Genomic DNA, 13,813 nt, shown 5'->3' on the forward strand with positions numbered 1-13,813 from the left:
TAATTACAACTGTATGGCCTATGGCTCAGACTTCTTTCTAACTAGCTATTTCGTCTTACATTAATACATTTCTATTAATCTGTATGTTGCCATGTGGCCATGGCATTACCATTCTGGTTCTGCTGGCATCTTGTTGCTTCTTGGGTGGCAGGCTGGCATCTTTTCTGACTCTGCCGTTCTTCTCCTCCTCTATCTTCAGTTTGAATTTATTGCCTAACCTTATTCTGCCTTGCCATTGGTTAAACAGCTTTATTTATCAACCAATGAGAGCACTACATATTCATAGCGTACAGAAAGACATCCCAGAACACTTCCTCTTTTCTGTTTAATCAAAAAGGAATGTTTAGCTTTAACATAGTAAATTATATATAACAAAACAGTTATCAAGCAAGAATTACAGTTACAATATCTAGTATATTTGCATTTGGTAAAATTAAAGAAATTATTTTATCATTTATCCTATATTTGTGAGTCTAAAGTTTTACATCTAATTTAATTTTTATCATAATTAAAGAAAACTGTAATTATAACTATCTAGTTTTCAACTCCATCAAAGACCCCAGAAGGATACAACCTAAGTAAACAAGAAGTGCATTGTAAGCAATTTCCAAAATTCTAGAAATGACAGAGACATCTGGCTGCAATGTTGGGGCACCCATCTTCTACCCTACAGGTCTAGAGTCTCTGGTAGACTTTTTTTGTGAAGCAGGAAATTTGAAGGATTGTCTCGCCTATTGTCAAAGTTCATCAGTCACTTACCTCTGTGCCCTGTAGAATGTCTGGAAGGGTCTTTTGTGAAGCAAGAACCTGAAAGACCACCTTGCCTTGTTTTGGTAAAGTTCAGTGGTCACTTTCCCATGGGTCCTGCATGTCCAGTTTATATACCATATTGTCAGACAGTACAGGAAAAAGCAGTTTCTTTTCCAAATGGTCAATTTTGCCAAGAAGAAAATAAACTCCATATGAGATTTCTTAAATAGCCATCATCGTCTCTGAAGTAGATTGGTGCTTCCAGGAGCAGATATGTCTCAATGTCTAGATAAGTCTAAGTTCTTAAAATATTTTAAATGCCGTATTCTGTAAGTCTTTGAAGTGTTTGAAGATTACCTACCTAAGTGAAATTGATCTATGTATACCTAGAAAACTTAATGAACATGACTATAAACTTGATTATCATAGATGACTATTAATCTGTATTTTTAATTATATATTACAATTTTAAATGAGTTGCATAAACATAATACCTTAAAGGATAGAAATATATATACAGTACAAGAAAATCAACTTTAAATTTGATTCAATAAACTAAATTCCATAGCAATGAAAAACATTTCAAACACATTGTGGCTCTTTAAAAGTAGATTCAATAATATACTCTTTCATCCTATCATATCTATATCCCCTTTTCTTCTTAGGAAAAAGATTGCATTCATAATCAACCCCCTTTAAATAAAAATAAAAATTTATAAACAGTATTTTGGGATTGGGGTATAGCTTTTCACAGTATTTCCTGCTGATTAGAGGCACTGGCAATTTTATGGGGATCCTGAGAAAATTTGAGATAATGGTCAAGTCCTGGGAAGACCAGCTATAACCTTTGTTTATAGGTACCATCTGTTAAGGCTCAAGAAGTCTTACTTGATCAAACCTGATCCATCTTAACCTGGAACAAATCCACAGCCTCTTGCTTCCTGTAGAAACAAAAGCAGAGCCTCCTTTCCAAAGCAACATATCATTAGATTCAAATTTGAAGTCAAGATACTTTTAATATATATTACTAATATTATATATATATAATATATATATTATATATATATTGGTTTAACTTAGCACCTTTTACAATCAAATATCTTTCTGCAGTTAGCTCATTAACAGTCAAAAATTATAGAAAACACAATACACATAATCAAGTCTCTGTGCAATTTCCATCATTATGTGGCTATTTCTTTTATATTACTTATATTGTCTCTTTAAAGACTTTATTTTTTAAACTATTTATCTCTTTATGTAACTGCATATACTCATTTTTCTCTCTCTACCAAGCCTACATACATTTCACTGTAAACTGTTTAGAGGTTTGTTCCATCTGAATCTGTCTTATTGTGTATCTATAATCCTTTTTTGACCAGGAGAGATTTAAAACTGCTAAGTGGCATGGCAGCTTTGGTTGTTGACTCTGTCATGTTCAGTTTCCCAACATGGCAGAGGTACATTTACCGCCAGCTCTGGGAGCCATGCTCACCACTAACTCTGGGAAGTAATAGGTCTATACCTCCATCAAGCAGTGTGTAGCCCAGAAATCTTTTTTTCTTGTCTGTATGAGCAAAAGCTAAATCCACCATGCAGTATGCTGTGCAGCTTGGAGATGCTTCTGTGTGTGGTGGCAAGAATCCTCCATGCTGTGCTCAAGCTCAAATGCCACAAAGTCTCTGTGCCATGGCTCACATGAGAGAAACAAACTAGAAAACTGTTCTTGACTCCATTTTAGAACACTTTTTTAAAGCTTTCTCGGGTTTAACACAAAGAACTCAGTAGCCCTCCTATATACAAATGATAAATGGGCTGAGAAAGAAATCAGAGGAACATCACCCTTTACAATAGCCACAAATAATATAAAATACCTTGGGATAACTCTAACTAAGCAAATGAAGGACCTGTATGATAAGAACTTTAAGTCTCTGAAGAAAGAAATTGAAGAAAATATCAGAAAATGGAAAAATCTCCCATGCTCATGGATAGGTAGAATTAACATGGTAAAAATGGTAATCTTAGCAAAAGCAATCTACAGATTCAATGCAATCCCCATCAAAATGCCAACACAATTTTTCATAGACTTGGGAAATATTATTTGTAATAGCCAGAACCTGGAAACAACCTAGATGCCCCTCAACTGAAGAATGGTTTAAGAAAATGTGGTACATATACACAATGGAGTACTACTCAGCAGAGAAAAACAATGACATCAATTTCATATGGGGAAAAAAAAAAACAAGACAGCTAAAAGAATCCTGTGCAATAGCACAACCTCTGGAGTCATCATGATCCCTGACTTCAAGCTCTACTATAGAGCTATTATAATAAAAACAGCTTGGTACTGGCATAAAAACTGACATGTGAACCAATAAAATCGAATTGAAGACCCTAACATTAATCCAAACACATAGGAACACCTGATTTTTAACAAAGAAGCCAAAAATGTACATTGGAAAACAAAAAACATCTTCAACAAATGGTGCTGGCATAACTGAATGTCAATGTGTAGAAGATTGCAAATAGATCCATATCTGTCACCATGCACAAAACTCAAGTCCAAGTGGATCAAAGACCTCAACATAAATCCAGTTACGCTGAACTTGATAGAAGAGAAAGTAGGAAGTAGTCTTAAATGTATTGTCATAGGAGACCACTTCCTAAGTATAAAACCAGTAGCACACTCAGAGCAACAATTAATAAATGGGACCTCTTGAAAGCTTTTGTAGGGCAAAGGACATGGTCAATAAGATAAAATGACAGCCTGCAGAATGTGAAAATATCTTCACTAATCCCACATCTAACAGAGGGCTCATCTCCAAAATATATAAAGAACTCAAGAAACTAGACATCACAATAATAAATAATCCAATTTAAAAAATGGGCTATAGAGTGAAACAGAGAATTCTCAACAGAAGAAGCTCAAATGGCCAAATGACATTTAAGGAATTGCTTGACATCCTTAGTCATCAGGGAAATGAAAATAAAAATGACTCTGAGATTCCATCTTACACCTGTCAGAATGGCTAAGATCAAAAACACTGATGACAGCTTATGTTGGAAAGGATGTGGAGCAAGGGGAACATTCCTCCACTGTTGGTGGGAGTGTAAACTTGTACAGCCACTTTGGAAATCAGCATGGTGGTTTCTCAGAAAATTGGGAATCAATATACCTCAAGACCCAGCTATACTACTCTTGGACATATACCCAAGAAATGCTCAATCATTCCACAAGGGCACATGCTCAGCTATGTTCATAAAAGTATTATTTGTAATTGCCAGAACTTGAAAACAACTTAAAGGCCCTCAATTAAAGAATGGATAAAGAAAATGTGGTACATATACACAATGGAGTACTACTCAGCAGAGAAAAACAATGACATCATGAAATTTGCAGGCAAATGGATGGAACTAGAAAGTATCTTCCTGAGTGAGGTAATCCAGACTCAGAAGAACAAACATGGTATGTACTCACACATAAGTGGATACTAGATGTAAAGCAAAGGATATCCAGACTACAACCCACACCTCCAGGGCTAGCTAGTAAGGAGGACCCTAGGAAGGACACATGAATCAGCCAGCGATGGAGAAATGGATGAAATCTTCATGAGCAACCTGATGGTGAGGGGATCATGAAGAGCAAGGGATGAGGGATGAGAGCTTAGGGGAGCAGAAGGTTTGAGCTGGAATGGGAACAGAGTGGGAGAGCAAGGAAAGAGATAACCATGATAAATGAAGACACCATGGAAATAGGGAGAAGCAGAGTACTAGGGAGGTTCCCAGGAATCCACAAAGATGACTCCACCATAGACTACTGGCCATAGTCTACTGGGTGCCTGAGCTGACCTACTCTAATGATCAGATGGCTGAATACCCTAACTGTCATCATAGAGCCCTTATCCAGTGACTGATGAAAGAAGATATAGAAATCCATAGCTGGGTGCCAGGCTGAGCTTCAGGAGTCCAATTGATGAAATAGATGAGGGATTCTATGAGCAAGGGCAAAGAGATCATAATGGGAAAATGTACAGAGAAAGACAGCCAAACTAGTGGAAATGCATGAACTATGGACCATTAGCTGAGGAGCTCTATGATACTGGACTAGGCTTTCTGGATAGGCAAGACAGTTATTTAACTATAACTGTTTAGGGTGACCCCAGGCAGTGAGATTGGGACCCATCCCTGGTGCATGAGCAGGCTTTTTAGAGCCCAGTGCCTATGGTGGGACAGCTTGCACAGCCTTGGTTCAAGGAGGAGGGGCTTGGACCTGCCTCAACTGAATGTACCAGACTCTACTGATTCCCCACTGGAGACCTTGCCTTGGAGAATGTGGGAATGGGGGGTGGGTTAGGGAGGAAGACTGGGGGTGGGAGGAGGCAGGAGAGGAGAATCTGTGGTTTGTATGTAAAATGAATAGAAAATGTCTTAATAATAATAATAACAATAATAATAATAATGGAAATTCTTGCTCTATATTGGAACACCAGATGTAGTCAGAAGTTTTTCTGTGTCCTGTCCAGTCCTGCAGCCACTTGGTCCCACATAAACACACAGAAGATTATATTAATTACAATCTGTATGGCCTATGGCTCAGGCTTTTTGCTAACTCTTTCATCTTGTTTTGTTTTGTTTGTTTTTCAAGAAAGGGTTTCGTTGTGTAGTTTTGGTGCCTGTCCTGGATCTCGCTCTGTAGACCTTTGTAGGTCTTGAACTCACAGAGATCCACCTGTCTATGTCCCCCAAGTGCTGTGATTAAAAGCATGTGCCGCCACTGCCCAGCCACTCATTTATCTTAAATTAATCTATATGTTGCCACATTGCTATGGCATTATCAGTCTGCTGGCATCTTGGTTTGTTGTTGTTGTTTAATTACAAACTGTATGGCCTATGGCTCAGGCTCATCATTATTAACTAGCTCTTATAACTTAATTAAACCCATTTCTATTAATCTATGTTCTGCCACATGGCTTCATGGCATTACCTGTTCTCTCACATCTTGCTTCTCCTGGTGGTAGCTCACAGATTCTGCAATGACTCCACCCTTATTCATCTCCATTTTCAGTTTGAATGTACTGCCTAACCTGATTCTGCCTTGTTATTGGCCAGACAGCTTTATTTATCAACCAATGAGAGGAACACATATTCACAGCATACAGAAAGACATTCCACAGCAACACAGCAACCAAATGCATAACTGATTAAGGGCTGGTAACCAAATTATATAAAGAACTAAAAAAACAAAACAAAAAAAACTAGATATCAAGAAAAAAATAACCAAATTTAAAAATGAGGTACTGCTCAAAGAGAATTTTTAATAGAGGAAATTGAAATCGCTGAGAAAGACTTAAAGAAATGTTCAACATTATTAGCCATTAGGGAAATGCAAATCAAAACTACTTTGAGATTTCATCTTATACCTGTGAGAGTGGCCAAGATCAACAAAACAAATGACAGCCCATGCTGGCAAGGATGTAGAATAAAGGGAGCACTCACCATTACTAGTGAGAGTGCAAACTTGTCAGTCACTATGGAAATCAATATGACAGTTCCTCAGAAGGTGGAAATTGATCTACCTCAAGATCCAGCTACATCACACTTGGGGATATATCCAAAGGGTACTTCATCCTAGCACAGACACATTTTCTCAAACATGTTCATTGCTACTCTATTCATAATAGCCAGAAATTAGAAACAACTTAGATGTACCACAACAGAAGAATGGATAAAGAAATATGATGCATGTGCACAATGGAGTGCTGTGGATATTGCTCTGTATAAATAAAATGCTGATTGGCCAGTAGCCAGGCAGGAAGTATAGGCAGGACAAGCAGAGAAGAGAATTCTGGGAACAGGAAGGCTGAGTCAGGAGACTCCAGTCTGCTGCCCAGGGAGCAGCATGTAAAGGCAACAGGTAAAGCCACAGAACATGTGGCAACATATAGATTAATAGAAATGGGCTGAGTTTAAGTGTAAGAGCTAGTCAGTGGTAGGCCTGAGCTACTGGATGAGCAGTTTAATTAATATAAGCTTCTGAGTGAGTATTTTATAAGCAGTTGTGGAGTCTATGGGACTGGACAAAACTGGAGAAAACTTCAGCTACAAATGATGCCCAATGGGTTGGCAAGAGTTTCTGCTGTGGATATCACTCTGTGTAAATAAAATGCTGATTGGCCAGTAGCCAGGCAGGAAGTATAGGCAGGACAAGTAGAGAAGAGAATTCTGGGAACAGGAAGGCTGATGCAGAGAGAGCTGCCAGCTGCTGCCATGACAAGCCAGATGTAAGGTACTGGTAAGCCAGGAGCCACATGGCAAAGTATAGATTAATAGAAATGGGCTGAATATAAGAGTAAGAGCTAGACAGTGGGAGTAATGAAGGACAAGATTTGAGGGAAAGAAAGCTTAGGGGAGCAGGAGATCCCAGCTGGTCAAGAACAGAAAGGGAGAATGAGGAATAACAGACCATGATAAATGAATACCACATGAGAACAGGAATAGGCTGAGTGCTTGAGAGGTCCCCAGAAATCCACAATGATATATCCTCTGTAGTCTGCTGGCAATGGTCAAGAGAAAGCCTGATCTGATCTAGTCTGGTGATCAGATGACTAAACACCCTAACAGTCGTCTTGGAACTCTCATCCAATAACTGATAGAAGTGGATGCAGAGATCCTCAGCCAGGCCCCAGGTGGAGCTCCAGGTGTCCAACTGTCGAGAAAGAGGAGGGTCTGCAAGAGCGTGAATTGTTGAATCCAAGATTGCAAAAAGCACAGGGACAAATAGCCAAACGAATGGAAGCACATGAATTATGAACCAAAGGCTGTGGAGCCCCCAGCTGGATCAGGCCCTCTGGATAAGGGAGACAATTGAATAGCTTGATCTGTTTGGGAGGCACCCAGTCTGTGGGACCAGGATCTGTCCTTAGTGCATGAGCTGGCTGTTTGAAACCTTGGGCTTACACAGGGACACTTGGCTCAGTCTGGAAGAAGGTGACAGGACCTGCCTGTACTGAATCCACCAGGTTTAAATGAATCCCCAGGGGTGCCTTGATCCTGGAGGACATGGGAATGGAGGGGAGGGGCTGGGGGGAAGATGGGGGTGGGGGCGGAAAGGGGGAGGACAGGGGAACCCATGGCTGATGTATAAAATTTAAAACACATAATAATAAAGAAAAAAAAAAGAGTAAGAGCTAGACAATGGTAGGCCTGAGCTAATGGCCAAGCAGTTTAAATAATATAAGCATCTGTGTGTTCATTTTATAAGTGGGCTACCAGACTGCTGGGGCTTAGTGGGACCTGGAGAAAAGCTCTCCAGCTACAAGTTTCCACCTAAAACCTGAGAAAAAAGATTCTAAAATGGAGCTAAAAACAGCTTCCTAGTTGTCTCAAATTAGTGGCAGCCTGTGGGTTTAAGCTACTCTATGGTGGGTTCTAGCGACTCTATGGCGGGTTCATGGCATGCTAGCTTGACCTACACTGTGTTACACAGAGGTGTTTCCAAGCTGCATACTATGCTGTGTTGGATATAGTTTTTGCTAGTTGAAAAGAAAAAAAAAGAGATTTCTGGGCTACACACCTTTGATAAAAGCATAGACTCACTGTTTATAAGAGTTAATGTCTCCCAGAGCTGGCAGTAAACGTACCACTGCCATGTTGGGAAACTGAGGTGGGCGGGACCAGCAGCCACAGGGGCCATTTCAGTCTTAGAATGCTTCAGTTTAAAGCAATAGGCCCACAATAAGACAGATTCAGATGGAATAGTTTACAATGTATGTTAAATATATGTAGGCTTGAAAGAGACAAAAAGGTGATATATACAGTTATATAAAAATTACATAGTTTTTAAAAATAAAATTTTTAAAGAGATAGTAGAATTAATATAAAAAATGAGCCATGTAAAGATGAATATCACACAGAGAAGCTGGATTATGTTGCTTTGATATTCTTAACTGCAGAAAGACATTTGATTGTAAAAGCTGTTGAGTTAAGCCAATATGTATATTTTAAAGGTACCTTGACTTCAAAATTTGGATGTAAGGATATGTTGCTTTGGAAAGGAGGCTCTGCTTTTGTTTCCACAGAAAGCCAGAGGCTATGGATTTGTTCCAGATTAAGATCCATCAGGTTTGACCAGCCAAGACCACCTGAAAGGTCTCCAATGACACCATGGCCCAGATGATCAAACATCCAAAATGGTTTCAAGGCAACTGGCTCAGACAATACACCCTCACGGACTACTCCATAATCCTAAAATTTTCTTTGTGTCCCCATAAGTATACAGTGCCCCACCCTCCAGCAGGAAGTAGTAAGAGAAGCTATGCCCAAATTCCCAAATATACCAAGCTGGCTTTGGAGATGGAATTGGCTCACTCCTTCTCTAAACCCAAGTATATTACCAAAAAACAAACAAACAAAAAAAGGTTGAAAGATTCTTGTGTTCCATATCAGAAGAGCCTTCTGGTGTGGGACAGAAAAAAAAAACCTAATATTTTTATTTAAAACAGGTTGATTATAAATACAGTCTCTTTCTAAAGAAAAAAAGAGGACAGTGAAGATAATGATAAGATAAAGGGGTAGATTACTGAACCTACTTTTAAAGAACAACATGTTTAGAAATGTTTTACATTGCTATGGATTTTAGTTTATTGATACAAATTTAAAGTTAATTTTGTTACACTGTATGTGTATTTTTACTCTTGTTTAAGGTATTATGTTTATACAACTCCTTTAAATTGTAATGGAGCAATTAAGTCTTCTATGATAGTCAAACTTATAGTCATGTTAAGTTTTCTAGATATACATAGATATATTTCAGATAGATAGGTAATCTTCAAAGACCTGTACGTCAAAGACCTACAGAATATGGCATTTAAAATGTTTTTTAAAAATTTAGACCTTCTGGACAGTGAGACATGTCCGCTCCTGGCAGCACCAATTTACTTCAGAGAGGAGGATGGGCATTAAAGTCATTCTACATGGAGTTTATCTTCCTCTTGACAAAAAATAGCCATTTGGGCAAGAAACTGTTCTTGCCTGGACTGCTTTAAAAAAATGTATCAACTGGACATGCAGAACCCATAGGAAGGTGACCACTGAACTTTGCTTGACAAAATGGTCTTTCAGGTTCCTGCTTTGCATTGGAAACTGCCAGACATTCTACAGGACACAGAGAAAAGTGACTGAGAGACACTATGCCTGTGGGCTGAAAACAGATGCCCTAACTTTACAAAAGAACTTTGGATGACTGTCCAGGCTGCCAGCTGTCTCTGTCTACTCTCGCAAGACTCCCAAAAGTTGCTTGCATCCTTCTCCCATTTCTTAGGTAATATTATATCCTTCTGAAGTCTTTGATGTAGTTGAAGACTAGATAGTTTTAATTTTCCTTAGTTATGATAAAAGATAAGTTAGATATGAAACATTAAACTCACAAATATAGGATAGATAGGATATCTCTATCTATTTAATTTTGTCAAATACAAATAGACTAGATATTATAAATAGATTAGATAGTGTAACTGTAATTCTTGCTTGATAATCGTTTTGTTATCTGTAATTTTACTATGTAAAAGTTAAAGCCTTCCTTTTTGAAAAAAAAAAGAAAAGGGGAAGTGCTGTGGATATAGCTCTGTATAAATAAAATGCTGATTGGCCAGTAGCCAGGCAGGAAGTATAGGTGGGACAAACAGAGAAGAGAATTCTGGGAACAGGAAGGCTGAGTCAAGAGATGCCAGTCTGCTGCCCAGGGAGCAGCATGTAAAGGCAACAGGTAAAGCCACGGAATATGTGGCAACATATAGATTAATAGAAATGGGCTGAGTTTAAGTGTAAGAGCTAGTCAGTGGTAGGCCTGAGCTAATGGATGAACAGTTTAATTAATATAAACTTCTGAGTGATTATTTTATAAGCAGTTGTGGGGTCTGTGGGGCTGGGCTGGACTGGAAAAAAACTTCAGCTGCAATGGAGTTTTGCTTAGCCATTAAAAATGGCATCTTAAAATTTGCAGGCAAATGGATGTAACTAAAAAAAAGTCATCCTGAATGAGCTATCTCAGACAAAGAAATAAAAATATGGTATGTTTTCTCTTATATATAGATGCCATCTGTTAAATCAATGATAACAAAATTACAACCTGTAGAACCACAGAAGGTATATAAGGTAAAGAACTAGAAGGTACAGATATATCTAATTAGGAAAAGGGAATACAACAGATAATTATGGATGGATGGGGACAGCTGCAATGTGAGGATCAAATACGGAGGAGGAAGAGGGATGGGGATTGAGGAAGGGAATAGAGGGAGATACAGCTAAAATGAAGTGGCATTTGATGGCTAGTATGAAACCTGATACAGTGGAAACTTCCAAATATATATAAAGATGATTCTAAATGAACCTGCCAAGTGTTGAGGGGAACAACTAGCCATCTCTTGCCACCAAATGAAGCTTCTTGTATTGGGACTGGGTTACATCTAGTTGTTGAACAAAGGGGTCCCATGGGAATACCCAAACAACCCAGCCTGTTATAAAGACAGTAGATTGCTCTCCACAAAATGGCAGCAAGCCACACTGATGAGGAAAAGATTTACTTGGACAATGATGGCACAAAGCTTGTGGAAGTGACCAACCTATACCTTATTTGACTGAAGGTTCCACAAGATGGAACCCATAACTGACACTGCTTGAGTGACAAAAATTAAAACTATAGAGAGTAAAGCCAAATACTACGGGGCTAAAAACAAAACAAACAAAAAGAAACATAGTGATAAAATGACTTCTAATGACATTCTCCTATACTCATCCATCAGTGCCCTTTTTAGCCATCATCAGAGAAGCTCCCTCTTGCATCAGATTGGGTCAAATAAGTGAGAGACCTTGGAACACTCATCTAAAAACCTTCCCCATCAGAGCTCAGGGAAACCAGCAGAAGAGTTGACAGAAGGAATATAAGAGCCAGAGGGCAGCAAGAAAACAAGACTCTCTACATCAACATGAGCAAAGCTCATATGAACTCACAGAGACAAAGCAGCAAACAGAGAGCTCCTCAAGGGTCTGTACCATGGCCTTTGCATATATATTATGGTTTTGTGTTTAATATTTTATGGGATTCCAGGGTGTGCAAATGAGTAGGTCAATACCTCCTGAGTCAGATAAATCTACATTAATGAGCCATCCCTTCCTCATTGGGTCTCACACCGTTATTATTCTCTGGCTTTCTTGTCCCAACATAGCCTTTAATGTCACTTGTGTCAATGTTAGACATTGTTTTGATGAGGCCTTCACATCCTGTTAACAGTTAGCCTACATGAGACCCAGACTTTAAGCCAGATTCAATAACCCCCAAAACCATATCCAGTAAAAAGAAAGTTCAAATTCACTATGTCATTTCTAATAATATGAGAGGAACTTTCACATTCTCAATAATTGTATCAGGAATGAGGTAAGACCACCATGGACTTTCAAACAGTAAACTTCTACTAAATCACCAAGTACTCTGTTGAGGTTACTGACATAGCCATACCAGATGGGAATGGCAAAAGTCATAAAGTCAGCACAGCTGCTTGACAAAGATCCAGCAAAGCTGAGACACATGATGGCTGCCATGACACCTTTGGTTTTCATTTCCACCTGTTGCATACTTGAAGGACTTTTAATATTTGTACAATTTGTGGATATTGGATTGATGGGAAATTTCATATAAATCATTTATGCCTTCTTCCAGGATAATTGCTTCTAAGTTTCCCCAGGCAAGTCCTAAACATACTACCCCTCCTGCTTTTAAGGAGATATCCTTATCTACTTGAAGGTCTTCCTTATACCTTGGAAGTTGTGATACATAAAGAAGCCAGAAGTCTCTTTATGAGACTATGAGATATTCTTGAAACATCTATACCTGTACTTACACAGGAACAAGATTTTCAAAACAAAATAAACTTTAAAAGGTCAACAAGACTCAGTGGGTTAGAGGAGTTGGTCACAGATCAGATTGCAAGCCTCTTCCCACTATATACTCAGGTGACTACCTGGCATATACAGCAACAAAGTTAGATTTGCTAAAGTTACCTCTGCCCTATGCAGATACTTATGTTGATGAGAAAACTATGGAGTGGAAAGATAATAAAAGAATGATCCAGGAAAGGAGCAAAGCTACACAGAGAAACCCTGTCTTGAAAAACCAAAAAAAAAAAAAAAAAAAAAAAATAATGAAATTTCAGGACCTCCCGTTCTTAGAAAAGTTAGCACATGCAGAGCCATTGTGGTGTCACATGACCAAGGAACAACAGATTGCCAGGATTATACATATAGACAAATTCTATAAAGTTATAAAATATAAACATTTTATAATGCCAGAATTTGAATAATAATGCAGCAGCTTTGGCTTGAAACTTTTCTTGGGCACTCTGACCATTAAGAGTGAATAATATACTGCTTGAGACATGATAATATTCCCAGGCTGGCTTGAAGGTTTTGTTTTGGTCTAGTATCCTTGCAGCCACAAAAGGTGCCAGCATGAGAACAGGCTATATTATGCCTATAGATTCTTAAAAATTGAGTTATAGGGTTAATGAGTAAAAATGAAAATGTTTATCAATGATGTCAAAACTTAAGGGGAAATGACTAGAAATAATAACTCTATTCTGTCATAGTTTAGTAATGATGACTAAAAGATAAGCAAAAGGAGGTGAAACATATGTCCAAAAACAAAAATTATATGATCTATGTTTCAGAATAAGTGAATGTATCCCTGCTTACTAAAGTCTGTATATCTTGCAGTTAATCAGGCTGCAAGATTCTCCTGACCATCATGGCCTGGCTCACTGTCTTCTGCCAACTCCTTACACCCTCCTCTGGGCCCTGCTAGATGGCTCCCAGCAGGTTACTCCATTCAATTCCTGTCAGTGTCATAGCCAATAAGACAAAAGATTTCAAACACAATTAGCTGTCTAAATGCAAAAATCCATTGTAGATTGGCTCAATGTCCACCAGAATTCAGTTTCCTCTACCCCCTGACTAATCATAGAATATCCAAATGAACCATAGCAGCTTCTGGGAGTGGCCTGGTCACCACCATCTG

Source organism: Onychomys torridus, chromosome 5 (genome assembly GCF_903995425.1).
Source record: "Onychomys torridus chromosome 5, mOncTor1.1, whole genome shotgun sequence".
Lineage (NCBI taxonomy): Eukaryota > Metazoa > Chordata > Mammalia > Rodentia > Cricetidae > Onychomys > Onychomys torridus.